At 35.3% G+C, this 25,701-nt stretch overlaps 1 protein-coding gene across 2 annotated transcripts in view; it reads right to left on the bottom strand.

Annotated features, from left to right (window-relative positions):
* LOC149940633 (lachesin-like) overlaps positions 1-25,701 on the bottom strand; it is a 305,656-nt gene that overhangs the window by 278,527 nt on the left and 1,428 nt on the right. The gene's annotated exons all lie outside the window — the stretch shown is intronic.

Genomic DNA, 25,701 nt, shown 5'->3' with positions numbered 1-25,701 from the left:
AATTGTATTTCATGTTAATTAAATTTAAAAATACGACCAAAACCAATATGAACGTTTAAAATTAAAATTAAATATTGGGGAATTATGACCATATTCGTTAAAAGAAGCCACTCCTTATGTAGCGTACCCTCCAGAGGTGCCCAGTGAGCTTATGGATGAATTCTGGGATTTCCAGTATGGCAAAATCTCTTATCGTGATATTCAACGGCTTTGATCTACCGTTTATAATGGTTTCAGCCAAGATAAAATTATGGCCTTTACTAGACAAAGCGTCGATAGATCACGCTGCCCGATTGAAATGTCCATTAATTTATGAAAAAACTAAGCCTTTTTAGGGTGTTTCAGCCATTAGACTTTCAAAGCAAATCTAATCAGATTAGCTTTTACGACTAGGAATACTTCCCAATAATAGAATTTACTTGTTTTCTTATATACTGAAAACGGAATCCATAATGTGACCAGAAACTGCTGTGAGCGTTATAACGCTCAAGAAATTGGCAGCGCCAACGTTATCTACCAAAGAAGCCCGGGCATACTGAAAATTTAAACGCTTTTTAAAAGTAAAAATAACACTTACTTCGGCGTAAAAATGATGAATTATTTAACTTTACTATGAAATTTACTGTTATAAACAGTCGATTCGTTTCTAAAGGTATTTATTTACCAAAAAGCATTTTAGTTTCAATAATATTAAAATTGACCTTAACAACTTTCGTAATTGGTGATAGTTACCTTAAATAAAAGGTCCTAGTGTGGGTTAACAGACGACTTTTAGATTTGGTTCCTACCCCCTGTAAAAATGGAGTAATGAATTTCCTCTTCCGAAATTTCCGACACAGAATGTCACTAACCGAGATCGTTTCGAACAATTACGTTATTTATTTTATAAATTTCAGTAAGGCTTTTTAGAAGTCGTGAAACCGAGGGATCTAAAATACCTCTAAGTTGATATATTTTATTTTATTTTTCGGTATAAAGTTGTAAGTTAGAAAGGCGTAAAGACGAAGCTAGTTTCTCCCTTTTACTTAATATCTTAGCGCTCCGAGAGCAATGATCTTTGGGAAGCCCAATAACGAAAGTTGTTTGCGATGAAGAGAGAAAAGAGGTTTCGGGATAAAACGTTCTTTAATGGCGTGTGTCGCCTGAGCGTGTTTTCATCCGAGCGAGTTCTCCGGCCGCAAAGGAGAAAATAATACCGCGCCAAGAAAACTCGTTTTTGCTCCCAAGAACTATCGAAAAAAAGCCAGAACACAACAATTTTCTTCTCTCGCTCCTCATCTTTTTCCACAGCCTCTCCGAGTCCCTTTTCTCCGCCGCTACTATTTTTTCTCTGTCTTCTTCAGAAATAAGAGAACCGGAGGAGGATGGTGGTGGCTTTGAGTGTAATAGGCCGGCGTTGGCTACTCAATGGACATTTTTTGGCGTCCGTCGCTATAGTGGACTTCTTTTGGTCTCTTTGTCTTCGCTAGCGTTCCCCCTCCTCTCACATTTAGAACCCCAATTTCTATGTACGAGGACATCAATGTAACGTTGTTTTTAAAGCGGAAAGTTTCCTGCCCTTTCTTACAATCGGCTATGGTATTCTTTGCTTCCTCATTTGGCATGTCGGATCTTGTACACAAGAAGCACTTCGTATAAATATTTTCTTACCGCGCGGTATAGAGAAACTTGTGCAAATTTAAATCGCTGGAGACTTTGTTACTTTAAAAGAACGTTGAGACTTTGTTTCACAGCCACCAAAGGAAATAGGGACTAACGTCGCGTAACACTGGTTTTAACTTCCTTCCCTCCCCGCCAGAACTAGTTTTGATGACGATAAAACCGTCATCGACTTTGAAGTGACGTCAATAACGTCATATCCTTGCAACAAGGTCTCATTGAGAAAAAATTATTTCTGGCACACTTATGAGTAATTATGTTACATATGCTCTCATTAATCGAAACTTAGCTTAAGTTTTTACGGGAAGTGGAAACCGAAGATCTCGGTGGAAAATCCCTTTAACCAGTGGGGAAATAATTTGCAAACTCAACGCAGAAGGAGTGGTTCCGAGTTTTCACTCAGAGCCACCAGCTGGGAGCGAATCTGGCTCCTCCTGTAGCCGATGCTGCTGATGCCGCCGTATTCCACATAACTCCAAGAAAGGCCAGGGATATCTTAATCGAAAGAAAATGTCATACCCTCGGTAGCCCGTTATGAATTTAGGAGATGGGGGCCCATAACTTCCATAAGTTGGTCATTTGCCCATTTTAGATATTACTGAACCTTTCTGAACTAAGATTTCAGATGCATTAAGAAATTTTAATTCTAAGTGAGATTTATGGTCAATTCGCGGGACCTCACAACCCGCGTACGCACTATTGTCATATTTGTATTTCGTAACAATTGATACATGCGCCATCTAACGCGTTCAAATTTCCCTACCTTATTTCCAAAACCAGGTAACTCGAAAAATTCGGTTTGTCTAAAAAAATTATTTAAATTAACGCTTTCGCGTTTCGCTACCTTATTCCCAAAACCAGGTAGCTCGAAAAATTCATTTTTGATAAAATTCCTCTTGGGATTATTAAGTTAATATACACGATGATTAAAAAATTCAAATTTAAATTTAACATTTAAAATATATTTAATAGATCAGGAGGATTGGGTGTATTACATCTTGTTTATTTTACGGACCAAATGATGGTCATTTCGAAATGTTAAAAAATTCTTCAAACATTCATGTTTTCTAAACATGGAGTCGAAGTTCTGCAGGTGCGTTCTACGTCATAAAAGTTGTCGCCCCATCTAACGGAACCCCGGCAGCTTATGACGTCAAGACAGCCTTTTATCGAATGCCCGAAAAGCATATGAGTCAATCTTAAATTTCTGTAGATATTTTTACGAATCTTATGGTCAAACATCATTTATTTCTTTTTGCTTATGTAATTCCCTACACTTCAAACAAACTTTCGCAGTACAGAATAAACTTTATAGAATCCGGAATACAAAAAAATTAACAAGTTTTCTCTTCAAATTCCCAACCGACTCTTTTAAATCTTGTATTTTTTTACATTCGAGTTTCAAAACCGCGTGACAATTAAAATATAGCGCGCGCTCTATCTTAAGAAAATTTGTATAGGTCTTTTTCACATGTTTAGGAGTCTAATATTAAAATAAACAATATTTCCGAAATACGTTTTCACAGCTTATTTCGTTAAAAGCCTTTTTGAAAAATATTAATCTCAATTTAAACAAATATTTCAAACCGACATATCACGCTATACTGCCGTGGTTCTTTAATTATATACGAAAATAATTACAACAATTAACAATCATTATTTTACTAAGCGCCAATGAATCTCTAGTTGGTCCAATTACGTCTAATTTTCGCCAATTAGCGCACAAACAAAGCACCTGAATTTTCAGTTCGAGTCGACTGAGCAAAATTTCGTAGGATGCTGTCAAATAATGGTTCTGATTTCCGTAAAAACCCTTAATTCCACGCTCATTATTTCCAAGCGCTGTATAAACCCAATTATGTCCTAGTTTTCACGGATGACACGGAACTCTCATTTAGGGTCGATTTGGTTTTTTAGAGGGAGCAGCGGGATCCAGACAATTTCAAAATAACAAAGCTGACGCTCGTTGTCTCTCTCGGCGGAGGTGCAAGCTGAAATGATTGAACGGGTTGCGAGGGAAAAAACCTGTCCTGGCTCTCAGTTGCTGTTGGCGTATAGATACGAAGAAGAGGGGACCAGAGAAAAGTACTTGCCAGGTTTGTGAGGCGCTAAATTCTCCGATAACGACCTAAAAATGTCACCGCGTCAGCAATTACCCTCGTTTCGTTTTCTATCTCATATTTTCCTCCTGCCCGACACCTTACACACCTGCTTTGGAAGCTGAAACTTTGGCTCATCTTCTTCGCGAAGTTTCTTAAAAACATATCTTTAAGAAAGAGCGATGAAGAGTAGCGGTAGTTAATAATTTAAAGAATTGTCGGGTCCGTTGAGACTTTAAATAAACTTAAGAGGGAGGCTGACCCGTAAGAAAGATGCGTTTCTTTTGAATAATGCGAAGCTATAGTTTCGTTTCTAATATTAAAACGGATTAGATTCAGGAAATGGACTGTACAGTTCGGGTAAGGGATGGACCTACATAAACCTTTCATTGTTGTACGTAATTCTGTATAATTATTTTTAAATTAAATGGAGCATTTATGTTTAGAAAGGCATTTTTAGATATTTTGTTTTGTATAAAATAAATCGTTTTTTGGCAAAAGCTTCTTCATAGTAGTATATTTTTGAATAGTCGAAATAGGTGGCTTCTTATATTTTGTTTGAAATATAATAAGCTTCTACATCGATTTACTTTCAAGAGGAGTACCCGAGGTGTTTATTGCCGATTCTGTTCAAAGTCGGGTGTAAAGTAGACCTATATGAGGTATGTAATTTCCCAAAAGGAGACGTTGGTATACTCATTCGATTTGCCATGGCAACCGAAAATGTTTTTGACCCTTAAAATAAGATTTCTTTCCTTATTTTACCCAAAAATTGTTAAAATTTTGCCTCAAAAATGATTCAATTTACCCAAATTTGATGAAATTTATCTAAATGTGATTCAAATCACCAATTTCTTGATTTTAATTTTTTTTTAAATTTTCGTAGATGAAACCGAAAAAATCCCATGCTTTTTTTAATGGATTTTTTTTATTTAAGTGGTCAAAAATATTTTTGGTTGCCATGGCAAATCGAATGAGTAGTGCAACGTCTCCTTTTGGGTAATTTTATATCTCATTTAGGTCTACATTACGCCCGACTTTGAACAAAATCATCAAAAACCAACTTGGGTTAGATCTAAGAATAGAATCAGGTGTTAAACATATCTCATAGCGTCCACAATTAAAATTAACTCGACCTATACTATAACCAATAACTAAATCCTAGTTAAAGTGATATTAACTCCTGAGTGAAAGCTATAGTTTGTTAGTGCTTTATTATTATCAAATTTATTTTTACCACTAAAGAAGAGTACATTCTACAAATTCTTTCATCATAGATACGTCAAAAATATCGAATTAGCACCACCCCGAAGCGAGATCACGAACTCTGGGATTGAAATCTTATCCACGCGTTTGTTTGTATTTTGTGTTAAGGCTAAGATAAATTTAAAACCCTTTCCGAAATGAAAACTAACCTTTACTTAAGCAAAACAATGATTAAGTATTGAATTGGAACATAATATTGATTCTTGAAAACACTCGCCTCGTCTCTATAGAGGTAATATGTTTTCGTGTTTGAGACCAAAACGCTTGTTGCGTGAGTTTGTCAACATCAACCTACATTTTCTGAATATTTCGGATTGACTGAATTTGCATTTCTCTTACCAACGTGAAAATATAAATTAACTGTTGCGTACTAGAAAGAAGGTTGTAAGAAAAAATGCACTTACAAGACTACATGAGTTACACGAATAAATATTATGGTACTTATGAATACAATTTTTTTTTTTAGTTTTTCCTTGCAAAGTTTAAAAAACAATAATCTCAATTAACCTTATAATTAAACTTCTCACAATCTGCCCAGCCACCAACTGTAGGTCAAAAATGTTGCAATAGAAATCTAATTGGTAGCTTTTAATAATTATAAACTAGGTTAATACCCAAGGCACCACCTTAGGCACAAGTAATCTAGCGACTTTTAATGCCTTAAACAAGTGGTCGGGTTACGATGCGTAGGAGGGTGGAGGCAAGCCCTTCATGCCACGCGAACCAACAGCTCCCTACACTCACTATTACCGTTAACCTCTAGTAGTTTTTATGTAAATAGGAAACCGAAGTGCTTGGGGCAAAACTGCTTTAACCAGTGCATGGAGAGAGAAGTTCAGAGAACTTGCAAACTCTCGCTAACAATGTAAGTAACGCGATTTCGAGTTGAGTTCGATAGAGCCCTACACTCTAAAAAAGGTTGGGTCAAATGATACCCAAATTGGGTAAAATTTTACCCAAAACTATGGTCACTATAGCACCTATCCAAGAAGTTGGGCAAACCTTAAAATAACCCCATTGGGTTAAAAATATTACCCAAATGTGGGTCAATGTAAAATTACCCAAAATTTTGGGTAGTAAAAAATTAACCCCAAAATATGGGTTATATTCAAAATAGCCCAAATTTTTAAGTTAAATTAATAATTTAACCCAAATATCTTGGTAGTTTAAAATACCCAATTATATGGGTCAATTGAAAAAAGTGGACCAACTACAAAAGTCAAATACATATTTGACCAAAAGAACTGGGTTACTGTATCAACCCAAATATATAGGTAAAATTTAAAAATAGCCCAAATAAAGAGTAGACCTCTATTTTTAAACCAAAAAACAAATTATAAATATTTAATTTCTGTTCCATGGTAAACTTATTGAAAATTGTTAAAAATATTTTAAAAAGAACTGCTACTGCATGGAGTTATTTAAAAACATAATTTATTTAAATCTTTTCTTTGGGAGCTTTCGGACCGCGGTCCTTTCTCAGCCAAGTGTCGAGTAACACTAGTTTACAATAAGAACATCGTTGAAAGATTATACATTTTTTAAATGAATGTTAATTTCAACTTAAAGCGTACTTAGATGCAATTTTCTCGAACTGCATAAAGCGTACTTAGAGCCGCCACATTCCCTCGAACTCCGTTGTCATAATTGTAATAATAATTCCTGAACTGCCTATTAAGAGACTGGCGTCCGGGCTTTTCAATCATGAATTGATCTGTTTCGGGAAATTGCGAGAAATTTCCCTCTTAAGGTCCTAATTACTTCCGGTTCGTGACGTCACGCCGATGCCCTCTCTCTCTATCCGCTATTGGTTAATGCATTCCTTTGAAGCGCTGGTCATTTCCGTCATTTCTCCCCCGAACTTCCCACGTCCCCCCCACACACACAATTTCCCGAAATTGACGATCTCTCAGTATCCCCGTATATTGGGAACTAATCGTAGCGGGTCGTTTAAAATCTATTAGCGAGAAAATACAAAAACAAATTAATTGTAAAAGAGAGAGGTCAGTCCTTGGCGTGAAACGCGGCGGCGAATTTCAAAGTTAACTACCCCCCCCCTGTTTCCTTTCCCCTTTTTGCCTATACGCTTTTCCCCTTTTGGAAGGACCTCGTCCATTCCACCTTGAACGCTTTCTTCTTTAGCGTTTCTAGTTCGGCGCCTCATAGATGGCGCCTTAATTATACTTTGATAAATTTCGTTTAGGGTGAAACCAATGCCAAAGGTAGAGCGGCTCCAGGTTTAAATAAAGAGTAAATCGAGGATTTTTGCTTCGCTTCGTCGCTGTCTGTTCTAGGAATATGGTGCCCTCTTTATAGTGGAGCTGGATGATGAAATCAAATTAATATTAAATTCAAATGAACTATTATATATTATATATATAGTTTTAATTTCAATATCAACTACTAAAATAACATTAAATTAATTATTACAATAATATTAATTATGATATCAACTACTAAAATAACATTAAATTAATTATTACAATAATATTAATTTTAATATCATCTACTAAAATAATATAAAATTAATTATTACGTTAATATTAATTTTAATATCAACTTCTAAAATAGTATTAAATTAATTATTACAATAATATTAATTTTAATATCAACTACTAAAATAATATTAAATTAATTATTACATTAATATTAATTTTAATATCAACTACTAAAATATTATTAAATTAATTATTACATTAAAATTAAAATAATGTCAACTACTAAATTGTTATTAAATTAGTAATTACATTAATATTAAAATAAAATAAAATAAACTAATAAATTAACAATAAATCAATAAATACATTATTATTAAAATCAACTACTAAATTGATATTAAATAATAAAGTTAAATTATTATGAAAATATTATTAGTGCTTTTCTCGCGTTGACTGTAGATGGCGACTTAAGCGCCGGACTATATTTGGTCTTTCACGAAATTGTTAGTGTAAGGCGCGACGAAATCCGTAAAGTTTGTATTCTTGTAATGTACGAGGCGTTTCTGAAGCCTTCGAGTAGTGAGGCGCGATTAGAGTATAGATTCGAAGTTGGCCTTATCTGGGAAGAGAATGGATGAGATCTTTTAAAAATTAAATGAAGTCTTCAATCACGAGAGAGCGAGGGACGAGAGGCTCATGAACTTCGCTAAGAAATTGGTGACGCCCTTTTCGGTGTTATACATGTTAAACGTCTTTATTTTGAAGCTCGCTTTCGCCTTTTCTTTTGCCGAAAACCCTTTTGATAGAACGGATTCATCTTTTTTCCTTCGCGGAATGTCTCGGGGGGAATTTTTCATCCAGCTCGTCGACAAATGAAAGACAGCCCACCATGGACAATGCATTTTCTAACGGACCAGAAATATATTTCTTTTAAATGCAACCGAAAGTAACATCACAAACATAAGTACGATACTTGTTGCATTGATCTCGCTTCTATTTCTTTACGGTCTATACGATAATTGGTTGGGAACATTTAACGTGAGCTAGGAGCAACAAACACAGCCCCCCACACAAGGAGAACGCACCCCGTCAAAAGTCGTTTATTTTCCTGCGTACATTTTTCATTGGTTAGACGCTTTAGTGCCTGCTGCCGTCGGAAGGGGAAAATTTGGAGATTGTCTCCCCCCCCCCCTCGGAAAACGTTCAGCGTAAAAGTTCGTCCAATGAAATTTGTACACAACACTGCCTTAGCGTGTTTAAAGTCTAGCTGCGTTCTCCTTGCGTTTGTTGCTCCTAGCTGTTGGGTGTTGGAAAAATGCCGGTTGCGACTATAGGAGCTTCAATACATGTTTTAGCTTTCCGTTGCTAAGCAACTCGTTTTGAAATTTTTAATAATTAGGCTTAAATTCTCTTTTTGGTGTAATAGTCGCAAGCCACATTTCCCGCACGGTAATGATGAGTCCCAAATAGGACGAAACCGTTCAATCGTTGGAATTTCTGGCTATTTTATTTAATTTAATTTAGTTTTTCATTCGAAGATCTATTTGGTCCGAGATTCGCATGTTTTTGTTTGAACGAAGACCTATTGGTACGAGATATTTGTTAGTTTTTAAATTTCTTCAAACGTAAAATTGGTAGCAGGAAAGGCAAATCCTGAAATCTGCTTAAGCTATAATAGGTGAAACTCTTAATAATTTGGTTTTAGTTTTTAATTTTCTTATAATTTCACCGCTAATTTTCTTAATGGCAATGCAATTTAATAGTTAGTGTAGGGAGCTGTTGGCTCGCGTGTCATGAAAAGCTTGTCACCACCCTCCTACGCATTGTAACTCTGCCCCCTGAATTAATGGCTTTAAAAGTCGCTTGATGACTTAGGCCTAAGGTGGTGCCTGGAGTACCTGATTATTATTATCACATTTACGATATAATTAACGAATCACTAATGGTGAACCTTTTTGTTTGTTAATAAGTGGTTTCCTTTCGCCTGTTCTCGGACAAAAAGTTTACTATTTTTTATCCTAAATCGTTTTATTCGCCTGTTCCGGGGATGAGAATTACTCCGCTCCATAAACTATTCGCTTGTTCCGGAGTATCAGTGCTACTCTTTTTACTCCTTCTGAAAAGGAGGTGTAAAGGTGGGAATCGGATTTTGGCGTCTGCTAGCATGTTCGTTTCCTGCCCGAGGTTTTATGAAGCATTCCTTGGCCGTGGCGTAGGCGGAGGGGGGGGGCACATGCCCCCCCCCCCGAAACGTATGGCCGTACGTACAAATATTTTTATTTTTTTACTTTTTTTTCAATGGCGTGCCCCCCCCCCCCCCGAAACAAAATATTGGCTACGCCACTGTTCCTTGGTCAAAATAAACTTCTTTAATTGTATTAATTATTGTTCTGTAAATATATATATCAAAATAATCTCATTATATATATATATATATATATATAAACACTAGTTTTTAGGTTAATTCTGTAACAAACTAATTGAGTGCATTAAAATAGCAAACGATTAATTATAATAATTTTTATGAATTTAAAAAATGTATATCTGTAACATACTTTATGTGCCACTTGTACTTAGATAAACTATTTTCTGTTTAAGATCAAAATGTAGTATATTTTAACATCACCTGCTAAACAAGTCTCGTATAGCAGATATAACTAAATCATAGTTCGAATCTTTCGGTAGCTTTGTAATCAATCTCGTTCCTTTCGGTTCAAAAGCGAGAGAAAATGCCCAGCGGATTTTTACAAATTTGGGAGCTTTCTGAACAAGTAGAGACGCATTTTTAACGAGCTAAACCGCCTCTAGACGGCGCTGCTTTCACGCCTAGCCCCCACTTCCAATTTCTTTCATATAGACCATTTTCACAAAATTAAGTAAACGGACGACACCATATTGTTGACCGTACTTTTTAATGAGGTATTTGTAAGCGTACCAGGCGACCTTGTTAATTGGAAAACAACGACGTCAAATAAAACTCGTTTTAATGAGAAGTCTTTTCGAGGAATCCGAGAATTAAAACCTGAAAACATTCGTGGAATTTTTCCTGAGATAAGAAAAGTCTTTTACGTGGTCTTAGGTTATTTATGGATGGTAGGAAAGATGTCTGATCAGTCGTGATGCAATCTTTTATACACCTGATTAAACTTTCTTGGTCATCATCGTAGGTGTAGTAAAGGTTAACCGATTTGAATGAAAGTTTAATAGCTACTGTTTCATTATAGTAGCTACATTTTTATATTTCGCGATGCTACGTGCAGGGTTGCGAAGAAGTTAGCCAAAACCTGGAACTACTCCTTCCGTGTTGAGTTCCTTCCGTTTTCCATATAAACTTGCGGAGGTTTTACGGCTATATAGTGAGTGTACGGACCCTAGTGGTTTTCTGTGGCAGGGTTACTATATACACCTGTATCGCTGTTAAAAAGGCCTCAGGCCTGTTGCAATGCAGTTTATAAACCTAGTTTAATATTATATTGGATTGAAGTACCTAATTTTAAATATACGTCCTGGTAATCACCGGACATGATGAGACCGATATATCTCTCGGTTACGTATATCGATGACTACCGTAGAATTCCTGTTATATCATTGTATAAATATGATAACCTTTGATTTATTTTGATTTATATTAAATAAATATGATAACCTTGGATTAATCTTGACTTATATTAAATAAATATGATAACCTTTGATTTATCTTGACTTATATTAAATAAATATGATAACCTTTCATTTATCTTGATTTATATTAAATAAATATGATCATCTTTGATTTCCCGTGATTTATATTAGATAAATATGATAATCTTTGATTTCCCTTGATTTATATTAGATAAATATGATCATATTTGATTTCCCGTGATTTATATTAGATAAATATGATCATATTTGATTTCCCGTGATTTATATTAGATAAATATGATCATATTTGATTTCCAGTGATTTATATTAGATAAATATGATAATTTACTCCCTGGGATTTATGTTAGATAAATCCTATTTATAATTTTAAAAATGTGAATACCCTTGTTAATCATTTCATTTCTATTAAATTAATTATGATTATTACTGATGCTCAGTGGTTACCGGTGATTACTTGTAAATTCTACTGCTTTTAACTTTACCCCGAAAATATTAACTAAATTCGAATAATGGATTATCATCTAAAAATTATTTACCATGTAAATTAATAACGTCGATAATAATTTCCTTTCTATTAAATATAATTTGATTATTATTGATAATCAGTGGTAATTGAATTGGTTTTACCCCAATTCCAATAATTGATTATTTAATTAATGATAATCTCCGATTGCCAATTGTAACATTTAAAGGGAATATAACCTCAGGTATTTTGTGTGTAACACCAACGTTTGCAGCTCTAGCCGCTCTGGCCTTTGGCTTTAGAAATGTTTGGCGCCACTGTACAAATAAATTTGAAAAATTGAAGGGGTCTTCCATAAAGATTGCTTTGCAGGTTATATTCCCTTTAAATACCATTTACAATCATTTAATTTCTATTAAATGTGCCATCATTATTATTGATAATCAGTGTTTACTGGTATTGTTCTTTATGATTATCTACAAAACGAGTGATTACCGTACGTCGAGGAAAATCCAGTTGTTCGAATTCCAAAAAGCAAGGAATTATTTCATCCTGTTATCAATCTATACAACGTCGTTTTCTGAAGAATTAAATGTATTTCCTTAGTCGCGGAAATAGAGAGGGGGGAGAGCAGTTCCCTATCTGTCGGTGACTCGCTGTTACACACACTCGGATGGCAATAAATTTCGACTTAAATCGGTCCGAAGAAAACCCCGAAAAAGCTGAAATAATCCTCGCTATATACACAGTTTCCTATCCTCGATTCTTCGCTCTTGTTTCGAATGCGGCCGTCTTTTCTCCAGTTTTAGCCTCCGAGAAAATAAGGTTTAGTTCGGATTAAGAGAGTTTGCAGAGAACCTGTCGGCGGAAACTGGAATTAATTCCGCCGGCTTTGATATTCTTTTCTATTGTTCCCCCGCGCGCCAATGATATTGAAAAGGATGGACCAAGAATCTCATGATTTATCATTAAAAGGAAAAGAGAAGGTTTTTCCGCGTAGATAGACGCTGTTTTCTTGGGAAGATTATATAATCATTAATATCAGAGGGAAATTAAATTAATTGAATGTGGCGGAAATTAGATTTTTTGCGCGTAAAAGACGATAAGGATGTTTAAAATTATGGATTTTGTTTTCCTTGTTTGCTTGACGATATTTTACTTTTGAAAAGCTAGAATTATTTGAAGATCGGTCATTTCGCATGAAATATGTTTTTCCCAAATTATCTCGAATTTAAACGATGGTTGATACAGATTAATATAAAATTAATGGGGCTAATCTTTAAATATATAAAAAAAATAATTACCTATTAAAAAAAATTAAAACAGTAATTAATTTTGATTAACATAATTGGTGATGTGTATGTTAAAAGATTCAATGATACCCTATTAAAATATTTGAGAAGTGTATTTAATTATTTCAAATGAATAAAAAATTTTAAATAAATAAATATTTTATCATTATTTTTTAATATGGCACCGTATTTAAAGGGAATATAACCTGCAAAGCCATCTTTATGGAAGACCCCTTCAATATTTCAAATTTCCCTGCACAGTGGCGCCAAACATTTCTAATGCCAAAGGCAAGAGCGGCCAAAGCTGCAAGCGTTGGTGTTCCACACCAAATACCCGAGGTTATATTCCCTTTAAAGTAAAACCATTAAAAACGTTAAGCTAATTCCAATAAAAATTATGTCAATTATATCTATAAGGATATAAATATTTCCGCCATTTTGGAATATGGCATCCGATTTAAACAAAAAAAATATGTATGTGGATATAGCAGGAATCTGATAAATTGGCACGGAAAATTTCGAACAAATCGGATTCAATATTGGTAATTATAGCTTTATTGATATAAACTGATCCACCATTTTCCAAGATGGCGTCGGTTTTACTGGGTCTCACAAAGAAACAAACTAATGGTCAACAAAATCGAATATGGCAGCCAACTCAAAATAATCAGTAATACAGATCAGGTTATAATTGATTCATTATCCCAAGTAGCCGACCTGAATGCTAAATATAATCCCATTAGACTCAGTTAGCTGACTTAAGCGTTTCTTATACATATATATAAATATATATATTGAAAATCCAATGAAAATTAACTGTAATATAAATTTCGAAAGCAATTTAAAAAGCGAATTTATCAAATCGGTAACTGTGAGTAGTGCTCGGATTTCGATTAATTTTTATCCATGAATAAAATCAGCTCGGCGATATTTAAATAAAATTTATTTAAATAACCAATAGTTGAATAAAAATAGTAAAATGTTTAAGTAATCGAAAGTGAATAAGCCTATTATTTAAATAAAACAAACAATTATTTAAATAAATGCCACTTTTATTCAAATAAATGCTTGGTTGCGTAAAAAACATAATTAAATAAGTTAAAATGATATTCTTTTTACCAACGTTTTTTAAAGAAATCGAAACATTTGTGGATAATGAATAAACATTTTCGGCCCAGTCAGTCGGTCAGTTTAAAATGAATTCAGATTTATTTCTGAATTCCTTTTTCAACCATAAAAATTTATCTGACAATATCTTATCGTAAATTTAATTGGTTGGTAGCACTATCGGCTATTAAGTTACCAAAGATTTCATTTCAAACCCATAATTATTCATTTAAATCATAATAAATTTTCTGCAGAGAATATACCGATATAACGTAGATCCCACAAAATCAAAAACTCTAGCAGCAGCTAAACTAAAAGATAATCGCACTACTGTTTTTAAAATTCCTGTATCTTTTCCGTAACGGTTCAATTTTTTTGGTGGGTAGGGGGAAATTTATATAATAAAATCCGAGAGATGGCGGAAGATAGTGGATATTTAGAACTTAGTTTACGAAACGTATACTTTATAGCCATATATCGAATTTATCGCGGCATTTGTGTTATCAAGAAAAAAAGAACGGGAGCTATTTTTCCAGGCGTATACCGCATCGCGTCGCCACCATCAGGCCCATATTACGCAAACGGCAGTACGTAGTTTCACCTCGCTCTCTGTAAAAGGCAACTGGAAGGAAGACAGTGTAGGAAATAAAGAGCGTACAGATGAGGACGGCGGGAAGACGAACGAGGATGGAGAAAACGGGTTTAATAGAAGCTTACATTTGAGAGAACTTTAGTGCCCCTCCTCCCTTTTTCGTAGGATAGTAGCCCCCTCTACCGACGATATTCGACACTCCCGTACCTCGCTTTTCCCAAGAAAGAGTCACGGACGAAGGGAGAGAGGCTAGAAAGGCTCCTCCGAAATAAATTCAGTCAACGAAACGAATTACAAGAAAGATGTTCGAAACGCGGACTCCGAGCTCTACGTTTTCTACAATCTGTCCTTTGTCACGTGGAACTCCGGGCAAGGCGTGAACTACTCCGTTCGCCGGTTCCCGTACGATGTCGGGTTAGATTTGGGAAAATCCGCGTCGTTTTGGACCAGTGGCGGGAAAAAAGTCGTCTCCCGGTTATTCCTGGGAGGCAGATTTGACTGGTTTGGAAATCTACCTCGGGGATCGGACTCTCGCGACAAAAGAGGGGGAGACGGGGCAGTGGCTGCGCGCGGGGCCCCCCTAGTTCGAATCCCACCCCAACCCGGTCCTGGCAAACTCCCTCCCCCAAACAAACAAATTCTATTACCAATGCCGCTCACACGGCGCTTATTTCCAAGCTGTGACGATCCGATTTTCCTTCATCCCTTCTCTGTGTCGCCTCTCCTCCGCATCTTCCATCCTGCTTCGTGTTTTATTCCCGGAACCCGCGGTACACAGTCCTCTACCCCCCCCCCCCTCGCGACTCATCCCCCAAATCGAACTTAAAAAATAAAATGTAGAAACTTATAGAGGCGAGTGTCAGGCGAGTGTGCCAAGGGTAACTTTGATTTTTATATAGATATATATATATATTTTTTTCTTCTGGCCTGTCGCTTTTTGTTATTTGGTTTCCACCTATAATGCAGACACATTGTGCAGTGTCTCTGTCGATTCGGTCAGTTTTCGACGAAGGGAACGATATATCTTATTTTATCTCTCAAATGTTGGAATAGATGGACTGATATTTTTTATTCTGACATTTTTTTCTTGACAAATCTTTTTGACTATATTATTGCATAACGATAGGTTTTAATCAAATTTGAATACAAAATTTGTCATATTTTAATTATGTTATCTCCAATTTCACCGTATATTAAAGTAATGGATAGAATGTTTGATACGCTCAATTTTGATCAAGTGAGAAGCTTATTGTGAACGAGACAAAATGAATAATGAGGTGTGAATAAAAATGGTTTAAAATTCGCCAATTAATTAATTTCAATTTTGATCAAGTGAAATTAATAATAAGATTTAAATCGTAATATAATTTATTTAAGATATCAAAGTTTTGGAGAAACTGCTTCTACTCAAATAGTTTGTAAACTTAAACCGTATTTTAAGTTTAATTATTTACAATTTTTGATATACATTTGATTAAAGATTTTCATACGTGACTTTTTCGTTTTATCGTTAACGAATTAAATTTTAATTATTACAACCCCCCCCCCTCCCCCCTCTGAGGTGATATCTAACTTTATATTCGCCTATGTTATAAAAAATAAACGAAATTACTTACGAGAATGAACTTATTTAAAAGTCTTTGTTAGTCTTGTAAACTGGTGGTTTTACACACAATCCCTGGCGGATTTGTGTGTATTGGCTTCACGTACTGGGTCCGCCACCGCCGGTGCTCGCACGATTTATCGCGGTACGTTATAGCATAAGTCTATAATATTGTTCCATAAGTTTGTCACTTTGGGGATTATTTTACTGAGAAATAGTAACGGAGTGACGTCATCACAGAAGAAAATATCCCCCTAGCGAGGCGCTGTCAAAGGCTGCAGGTGACGCGGGAGCGAGCGGACGCAAAACGGCGACGAAGCCCGTAAGGAAGTCGGTCTTGCGAATAGCTCTCAGTAAAACTTTTGCATGTGATGATTTGATGAATAGGAAGTGTCACACTTATGTAAAAATATTATATACTTATGGTTATAGGTACAAATATCATGCCCTCGTCGGCATTATTAACATTTGTGAGATCAGAACCCCGGAAGTGGGGCATTTGCCCATTTTAGTGCTTTTTGGCAATATCAGACTTCAAATTTACATTATTTTTAAATTAAGACCGAATTGGTTGAATATTATATTTTTAGTTAGTACTAATCTATTCTGAACTACGTTTTCGGTTACGTTAATAAATTTTAATTTTAAGTGAGATTTTGGGCTAATTTGCGGAACCCCACAACCCGCGTACGCACTATCGTCATATTTTCATTTAGTGCCAATTGATACAGGCGCCATCTATAGCTCGTTTGCAAACCTTATTTCCAAAACCAGGTAACTAAAAAAATTCTTATTCGATAATATTCCTCTTGGGTCTGTTAAGTTAATGTACAATATGATTGGAAATTTGTTCAAATTTAAATTTAATATTTAAAATATAGTTAATACATCTGTGGGTATTGCGTTCTTAAATGTCCGTGACATCTTTTTTAACTATTTGTTTTGCGTATTGCTCAAGCACTGAAATAACGGAAAATCACTTTTTATCGACGAAGTTTAGTTTTATAGTTCCGTACAAAATGCGGTTTTATTATTAACTTTTGGTATTACAAAATCTTCTTCTCCCCAGCCTCTCCATATGTTTCGTTCTGATAAAAACGTTTTTATTTTCAGTATTTTCTTGAACACAGAATTAAAACTGAAAACATTAATGAATTCTTTAGTTTAGATAACTTCAATCTGACCTGAGCCAAAATATGATAACTCAGTTAATATGGCTCAAAATGCAAACCAGATATTTTAAAACCGAAATTAATCAGAATTCATTGTATGTGGACCGTAGATTTAAAGGACTCGCAATTATAGATTCTATAATTTTCCCTAATAAAATTTATTTCAAAATTTCAAATACTGATTATATTAATTCGCTCTCGACAAGATTTAATACTTACCGTATAAGTAAGGGTTGCCTCTAGTTTGTTAGAATTCTAACTCAGAAGGTCGGAATTCTTCCATTCTGAGAAAATAGAAACTTCTTCTGACCGGAAATAGAATCATTGTTTTTTGACCATTCTGAGCCAAATAGTCAAAATAGTTTCGAGGTACGTTGCCGACAGAAATCAAAATGGCGGGGTGTAGTTCTGCTGATATTGATCCCGAAACAGATAGAAATTATATGGTGAATGTTAAGTAATATTTCGTCATTATTCATCATTGATTTTTATTGTCAAACAGTTATTTTAGTACCTACTCATTTAAAATTGGGCTCTATAGCCAAGGCCTAACAGAAACACGTGCTTTTGGGTTGGATTTTTTAGACAAATTTTACGCGACAAAAAATTCTTATATAGTAAAAAATTTTACGCTAAGAATTTTTATGACTCAGAAATTTTTTTTTTGTCAGAACACAGTATGACAAACTAGATGCACCCCTGATAAGTGTTCAGCTAACTCAATCTAGTCAGAAAAGTTTAAGCACATAAGTTTAGTTCGTTTTCTTGAGAAAAGGAATCAAATATAATTTGAGATCAGATCTTCAAAAAAATTACAGTTTCTTATAATTACCGAGATGATGTAAATTGTATTTTTTTGCCGTAACCTAGGTGAAAATTAAATATACTGAAAAATAACTAACTTGTTTAAAAAGGCGGCGAAACATACTCAATAGGTATATGAATATATTTCTCTTAAGAGATATATTCAATTTTTTTGATCAGGTATAAATTAATTAGCGTTTAATGAAGGGAAACACAGAGATAATAACGACGGCTCGAAAGCCAGCGGGTAGATAGAGCAACGTATTAAAAATGGGCTAAAGAAAAAGCTATCAAGCGCGTGGTAATCGACAAACAAGTACATAAATTTAATCCATCAACAAGCCTAGCGCTTCGGGTGCGCGGGGGGTTGGGAGAAAAACTTGTTGACAGTCGCACGCGGAGAAACACGACGGAATTCGGTATTAAGCGAATTCCGCCCCAAAACCGAGACCACCCGAAAGCGTCAAAGAGGCTTCTTCCGAAAGGGAACACCTTATGTAGCCTGCCAAAAATATAGGCGTACTTTTTAGTTTATTAACTACATTATAAAAGCAAACTTTGGCCGAGCGGTTTCCACCAAACAGTTTATATATGCCGAAAACGTTTCCCGAGGTCTCGCCCCAAAGCCTCCTCAACCCACCCCAGAGAAAACCCCGCTTATTAACAAGATATATTAACCCTAAACTAATTCTCCCCGCGCTCTTTCTGTTTATAGACGTAATTATTATAATTTGTAATCGCCAATTTTAGGTCGCTTCCGTCATAAATTTCGCCTTATGTTTATCAAACTAGCCTTGATAAAAGTGAAAGCTCACAGCGCGTATCTTAGACCGATCACAAAAAAAAGTGGTGGCTTCGCGTGTAATCTCCTTGTTTAAAATAGGCTTAGATTATTTGGAGATATTAGAGAGGGGGTATTATAATGGCAGATACGGGGGCTTTTTCCGTGCCATATATTATATCGAAATGTACTAGCGAAGCGGGATAAATATTAGCGTAAACATTATGGTCGTTTTCCCGCTAAAGGACTGGTCATTTGTTACGCCGTCTATGATATTATCTTGGAAGATCTAAGTAGCTGCCGTTAACTGGATGTGGATATTGACTTTGCTGTTCTCTCGTAAACATTTAATTAGAGAACCGTTATTAATTGGGGACTTCGTCGCCGTGTTATTACTCTACTAATTATGTAAAATTGATAAAATTCCCTCATCGACTGTAATTCTAAATTTATGGTTCTCGGAGAATATTTATTTAGAAATGTAAACGGTATATTTGCTTTGGGTGTGCAGGGATAAAACTAATGTGTTTTTAATTCGAAAGTTTTCTACCAAAATTTGGATTATAGGGATATTTGAAATAACATTTTCTGAAATGAAGGTCCGATGCAAAATTCACTTGATCTATAGCGCTAAATTCAAGGTTTTAAAAAGCGCTTTTAGCAGCGCTACAATTGGTTTAGCCGTTCACGGTTTTAAAAAGCTCTTGTAGAACTGCTACATTAGACTTAACCGTTCAGGATTTTAAAAAGCGGTTGTAGTAGCGCCACACTTGGTTTAGTCATTCAGGGTTTATAAAGTGGTTGTTTTATAGCGCCACACTTGGTTTAGTCATTCATGGTTTATAAAGTGCTTGTTTTATAGCGCCACACTAGTCTTAGCCGTTCAGGGTTTTCAAAAAAGCTAGCATTAGCGCTTCCCTTGGCTTAGCAGTTCAGGCTTTTAAAAAGCTCTTGTTTGTAGCGCCACACTAGGCTTAGGCATTTAGTGTTTAAAAAGCGCTTATTTGTAGCGCTACACTAAGCTTAGCCGTTCAGGCTTTTAAAAAGCTCTGGTAGTATCGCTACACTTGGCTGAGCCGTTCAGGGTTTTAAAACGCGTTTGTATTAGCGCTACACTCGGCTTAGCTGTTCATCATTTAAAATAAAGCGCTTCTAGTAGCGTTAGATTTGATCTAGTTATTCAGGGTTTGAAAAAGGCCTCCTAGATCGTCTCACTATTCACGATACTAAAACGGAGCTTACAGTAGCGCTACACATACTTTATGGTATAAATGGTTCTTGAAAAAGTTCTTTTATCCAATTTTTTCTGTTGTTTTCTCGTTATAAATTCGTATTATTTTGTTTATTTTCTATTGTTTGTTTGTTCTCAATTCGTATCATAAGTTTTTGGCTGGTGTTTGTTTATTGTAAATTCGTATTATCATCTTTTTTTTGACTGGTGTTTGTTTGTCCAAAATTCGTGTTATCCACTTTTTCTGTGGTTTTTGGTTCTATATTTGTATTATCATCTTTTTTCTATTGTTTGTTCTTAGTTCGTATTATCATCTCTTTTTCTATTGTTTGTTTGTTCTAATTTCGTTTTATCATCTCTTTTTGTTTTGTTTGTTTGTTCTGAATTTATATTATCATATTTTTCTATTGTCTGTTAGTTTGTTCTAATTTCGTATTATCATCTCTTTTTCTGTTATTTTTTTTTTCTAAATTCGTTTTATCATCTTATTTTTTGGCTGTTGTTGGTTTGTTCTAAATTCGTATTATCATCTCTTTTTCTGTTGTTTGTTTGTTCTAAATTCGTATTATAATCTTTATTTCCGTTATTTGTTTGTTCTAATTTCGTATTATCAACTCTTTTTCTGTTGTTTGTTTGTTCTAAATTCGTATTATAATCTTTATTTCCATTATTTGTTTGTTCTAATTTCGTATTATCAACTTTATTTCCATTATTTGTTTGTTCTAATTTCGTATTATCAACTTTATTTCCATTATTTCTTTGTTCTAATTTCGCATTATCATCTTTCTTTCCATTATTTGTTTGTTCCAAATTACTTTAACCACCTTTTTTTTTTGGCTGTTGGCTATTTGTTCTAAATTCGTATTATCCTCATCGACGATACATAATTTCGAGAAACAATTCTGAGAAAATCCATAAACGAAGCCTTCTCGAAAATGAAAGGATTATCGGGTTAATTGTATCCAATGCGCGAATTTGGAACGAGACGGGGTTGTAGTTGAATCTCTCCGGCTTAAAATGGGTCAGTGGAGGCAAAAGGCTTGAATTGAATCCTACCTTCCAAGAGGAGTCTTTTATCCTGAATTCCGATCTTCAAAACCGGAGGGGATAGACCCGCTACTCGCAGGTATATCCACATTCACCCGACCTATTGTCGCGTTCATCTTCACTCTAACAAAACGTATTTTCCCTTCTCTCTCTTAAACGCTTCATCATATCTTCATTGATTTGCTAATGACACGAGGGAAGGAGTAGGGTCAATTGTTAAATAGTTACGCGGCGTCGAAACAGCGCGAACTTCGCTTCGTATACGGCTAGAAATCTCAGTTCCTGTCGTTAGCGAATCTGCCTTACTGGCCTCGGGCTCTTCCTACCCTCGTAAAAGGAAGCGCGTAAACTTAGATCGTCACTGAACCGAGGCTTACGACGCTCCTTAGTTCAAAAGCCCAAGAAAGGCTGTTTATACGGTCGTATCTGATACGTAGCTCCGAGCCTAAAACCTAAAGAAAACACCGCGACCTTTTTCTGTTTACAAAATCCCATTTTTCTAATTTACGCGGTTTAATTTTCGACGCTTTCTTTTAATTAGGGAGTGGTTTGCTAATTATATATTATAAACCATTTTTGCTTCAAAAATAAGTTTTATTTTTTTCGAGGGGGGGGAGGTGAAATGTCTCCGTTGCTACGTTTTTAAAACATTTTTGAAATATTTCCGGTAAAATGCGAAACGATAACGGTGGAAGATAAGTTTGGGGTGAAAATATACGTTCGTTTATTTTATTTTATTTTTATATTATTTTCATTATCAGGTCGGACGTACGGTTATTATTTTTTTTTCCAATTTTTCTCTTTCGCTATTATTTATGGCTGTTTTCGGGAAGAAAATGTTTTTTGGACTAAAAATGAACGGGTTTCTTCTTAAACATTTTGGACGCTAGCGTTTTCATGGTTGGTTTGTGCCCCGGAGGCGTTGGAGCGAACGATCTTTTTCACGGCGTACGCCTCGGAAAACTCCACATGCACGCGCGCGCCATCTCGCGAAGAATCAAATTATTACTTTTTGTTACCTTTTAGCTGGTCTGAGTTATAAAAAATATACGATATTTAAAAACATATGTAAGGTAAGTCTATTTTGAATGATGCGTTTAAAATAGAGTGGCTTCCGTAATCGAGTTTCTTCCCAGCCGAAATAAATTAAGAAATTAGGTTTGCAAAATCTGGTGTTTCGTCATAGGAGATTCGACCAATCAAATTCTGCCATTTTTACAGCCGTGTTTACCCAGAAACTACCTCGGAAAATTGACTAAAATTGGAACGATCCGAAGTGGTATTTAACCGATGGTAAATAATTTATTTCCATGAATTATTTACAGTATTCAAAATTTAAACCTACACCTCTAACATTTAGAACAGACATTTAGATTAATGAAAATCAAAATTAAGATCTTCTAAAGTTGATATATTCCAATTTTTAAGAGTTTTTTGATTTCACTTAAACCATAATTTACCATAATTTACAATATTTACCACTATTTACCATAATTTGATTGATCCATTTTTAGCGAGATACTGATATGACCTGTATATTTTTAAACTTACGTAATACGGTTAATTCTATAGAATTCCATAGTTTTATCGGGTGTCTTAATTTAAATATCGATCCGAGGAAGACTAATAATTATTATTATTCTTTTTAATTTTTTTAAATCCCACCGTTACCGATTCTACGTCGATTGGGATCACAATATTACCGTTTCCAGATTGAATGTGACCATACCCTTACATATTCTATATTGAATGTGATTCCAAACTTACCGTTTACAGATCAAGTGATCATACCCTTACCTATTCTTTATCTATTGGGATCACATCCTTACCGTTTTGAGATAACAATGGCTTACCCCGTGAAATTTTAACTCTACCATCGAAACCGCTTGGACACAGAGAAAAGCAATATACTAGTGAATTACTATATAGTGGTGTAAGTTCTTGGCCCCTGCCCGTAGCCCCAAAAACGTAGGTACATGTACACAAAAACGTCATAAAAATATCTGTGCAGATTAGCCCCGCACCAAATGAAAATCCAAGTAACGCCTATCGATTGGAATCTAAACCTTAACTGTCATGTCAAATGATAGAGCGTGGTCTGCTAATCATATTTATCGTGCTTCTAATTCGCGTTGGCGTTAGATGTAATCGTTAATAAAGCGTTGCTGTACGTACAAAACCGCGTAACTATTATTATAGAAGGCAAAACGGGGGAACGGGATAATAGGCGATTACTAATCCCAGATAAACGGCTCAACATAGTCCGGATATGTATTCCAGGAAAGCGTCAAATCGGGCGTCGTAGCCACCGCTAAAACCATTACGCAACCGCCTTTTCAGATACCATTGATAAGCTTTACCCAAAAATGTGTCGAGTACACCAACCGTTTGCATTATGCATTACATCGCTCCGTCGCTTTTATACCGCCAGGATTCGACACCCTGACTCGAAAATTGATACAATCCGTGTGAATAAAACTGTCATTCATAAATCAAACGAGAGAGAAAGAAAGGAATCGGACTGCAGTTTGCGTATAACAATCTTCCAATTGAATCTCCTTTTTTTCTCTCCGCTACATTTGAGTCGTCGCGCTTTTTTTCCTGTCCTTTGGCGGTCCAACAAGATGATGAGGTATCTTCTCCGCGAGTCATGCACGCGCGACTGGGAAAGCCTATCTCGTTCGGTCCCTTTTCTCTAGCCTGCCCAATTTTTTACTAACCGACACGCGCGCTTCTAGAACAAATTGGAGCCATCACGCGACCACGGTTGGTTCCCGCGATATCGTATTTCGGAGAACCGTCTCTCTGACTCGGCGAACATGCACGGGCTCCATTGCGCCCTCTTCCCTTTCTGACTGTCCTTTTGCCGTCAAACGTTTACCAAAGGCCTAGTCATCTAATTGTATTCCTATTTCCTCCACTACCCATTTGTAATTTAAATTGCCGAATTGTTACGAATATATATACATACAGGGTGAATCGCCTCTGACCAAAACTCTAGAATCATAATGAGCCTATAAATTGCCGCGTACGTATAATTTAATTTACAAATTCCGCCTGAAGTTTGGAAGTGTAAACTTAAAGAGCGCGCGGTTAAATTTTAATCTGATCAGTTTGAAATAGTCTTAATGCTATTGTCGGGAAATATCTGAGCGAAGTGATTACCAAAACTATCGTATCCAGCGTTGCAGCTAGGGGAAAAACATGTCATGAATAGGATGTAACTATAAGGTCGAGCGAGTACTGGAAATTTCCAAGACCAGAATGTTTCGACAAGCATAATAATCCAATAAAACTGCATCGTAGCTGAAATACTAATATTTAGTTTATTCCCAAAAAACTAGTTATTATTTTCTTGTTGGTCAACCAATTTTACAAAATAATATTTAATAAAGACTCAATAAAGAAATTCCTTGTGAATTTTAACTACCTCACCACCTTGTGTCAAAATTGTGTCTACGAATTTTGAAACCCAAAATCAAAACCACAATATTTTACTTTCAAAAAAATTATAGAAGCCATTAACTAGCTTCGACTGAGAATCTAAAATATTTTACTATTTAGTGTACTAAAAATAAAACGTTAAATTTAACTTTTTTTATAAAAATTCCGCAGAAATTAATTAATGGTTAAATTGAACTTTTCCGTAACAAGTTACAACACTATTGTTGAAAGATTTTTAAAACCGATACCAGATGGCGGTATTCAACATTGAATAGAAGCATCGTACAATCGGGTCTGAAGAGTAGACTTCCGCGTTTTCAATAACGTAAAGGCGATCTTTCTGGCAATTCAATTTTGTAATTGGGGGCTTTTGGTGGTAATTCAAAGAGTTTTGACAAACAGTTCATTACTTTAATGCTACAGTTTCAGTGCAAACTATTTAACTTTCTCGTTCGGCCAATTAATGTCCTTCCAAAGAGAAAATTTCGAAATTTAATCTGTTTTTATATACAAATATATAATGAAACCTTTCGCATGTATACCACATACACGCAATCTCAAAATATAGTAAAAAAATGGTCGCATTAATATACTGCACTTTCGCGTGCCCTGGTGTAATAATTTATAACTGATTTTGTACCCCTTACTTTGGATATAATTTCCCGATATGATAAGAGCGATTTATTTGAATAGAAGTATTTGGTTCCACGCTGGTTTCTTTACCAGAGAAAATGGCTCCCTGAATATTTATTCTCCAATAAAGCCGTTCGAATTCGAATTAAAAATAGTCCGACTTGATTTACGAGAAACGACAATCCTTGAAAATTGCCGGAAATTGGTCTGGGCGGAATTATTTCTCGACGTGTTCCAAGTCGCGCCCTTCGGAAAATTCCCCATTTCTACTTATAGAATGTGTATATTTCTGTCGTGAAATTTGCTTTTGCGGCCGAGGACCTGAATATAATTGGGGTCATTTTTTTTTACGGCTTCTTGTAGGTCCATTAAAAATTTCTAAATTAGATCAGCTTAATTTCGTACGTATATTTTATGTCGTAAAACAA

The sequence above is a fragment of the Leiobunum rupestre genome, chromosome 6 (assembly GCF_980474605.1).
Source record: "Leiobunum rupestre chromosome 6, qqLeiRupe1.1.hap1, whole genome shotgun sequence".
Taxonomy (NCBI): domain Eukaryota; kingdom Metazoa; phylum Arthropoda; class Arachnida; order Opiliones; family Sclerosomatidae; genus Leiobunum; species Leiobunum rupestre.
This window is presented reverse-complemented; position numbering and strand designations above follow the sequence as displayed.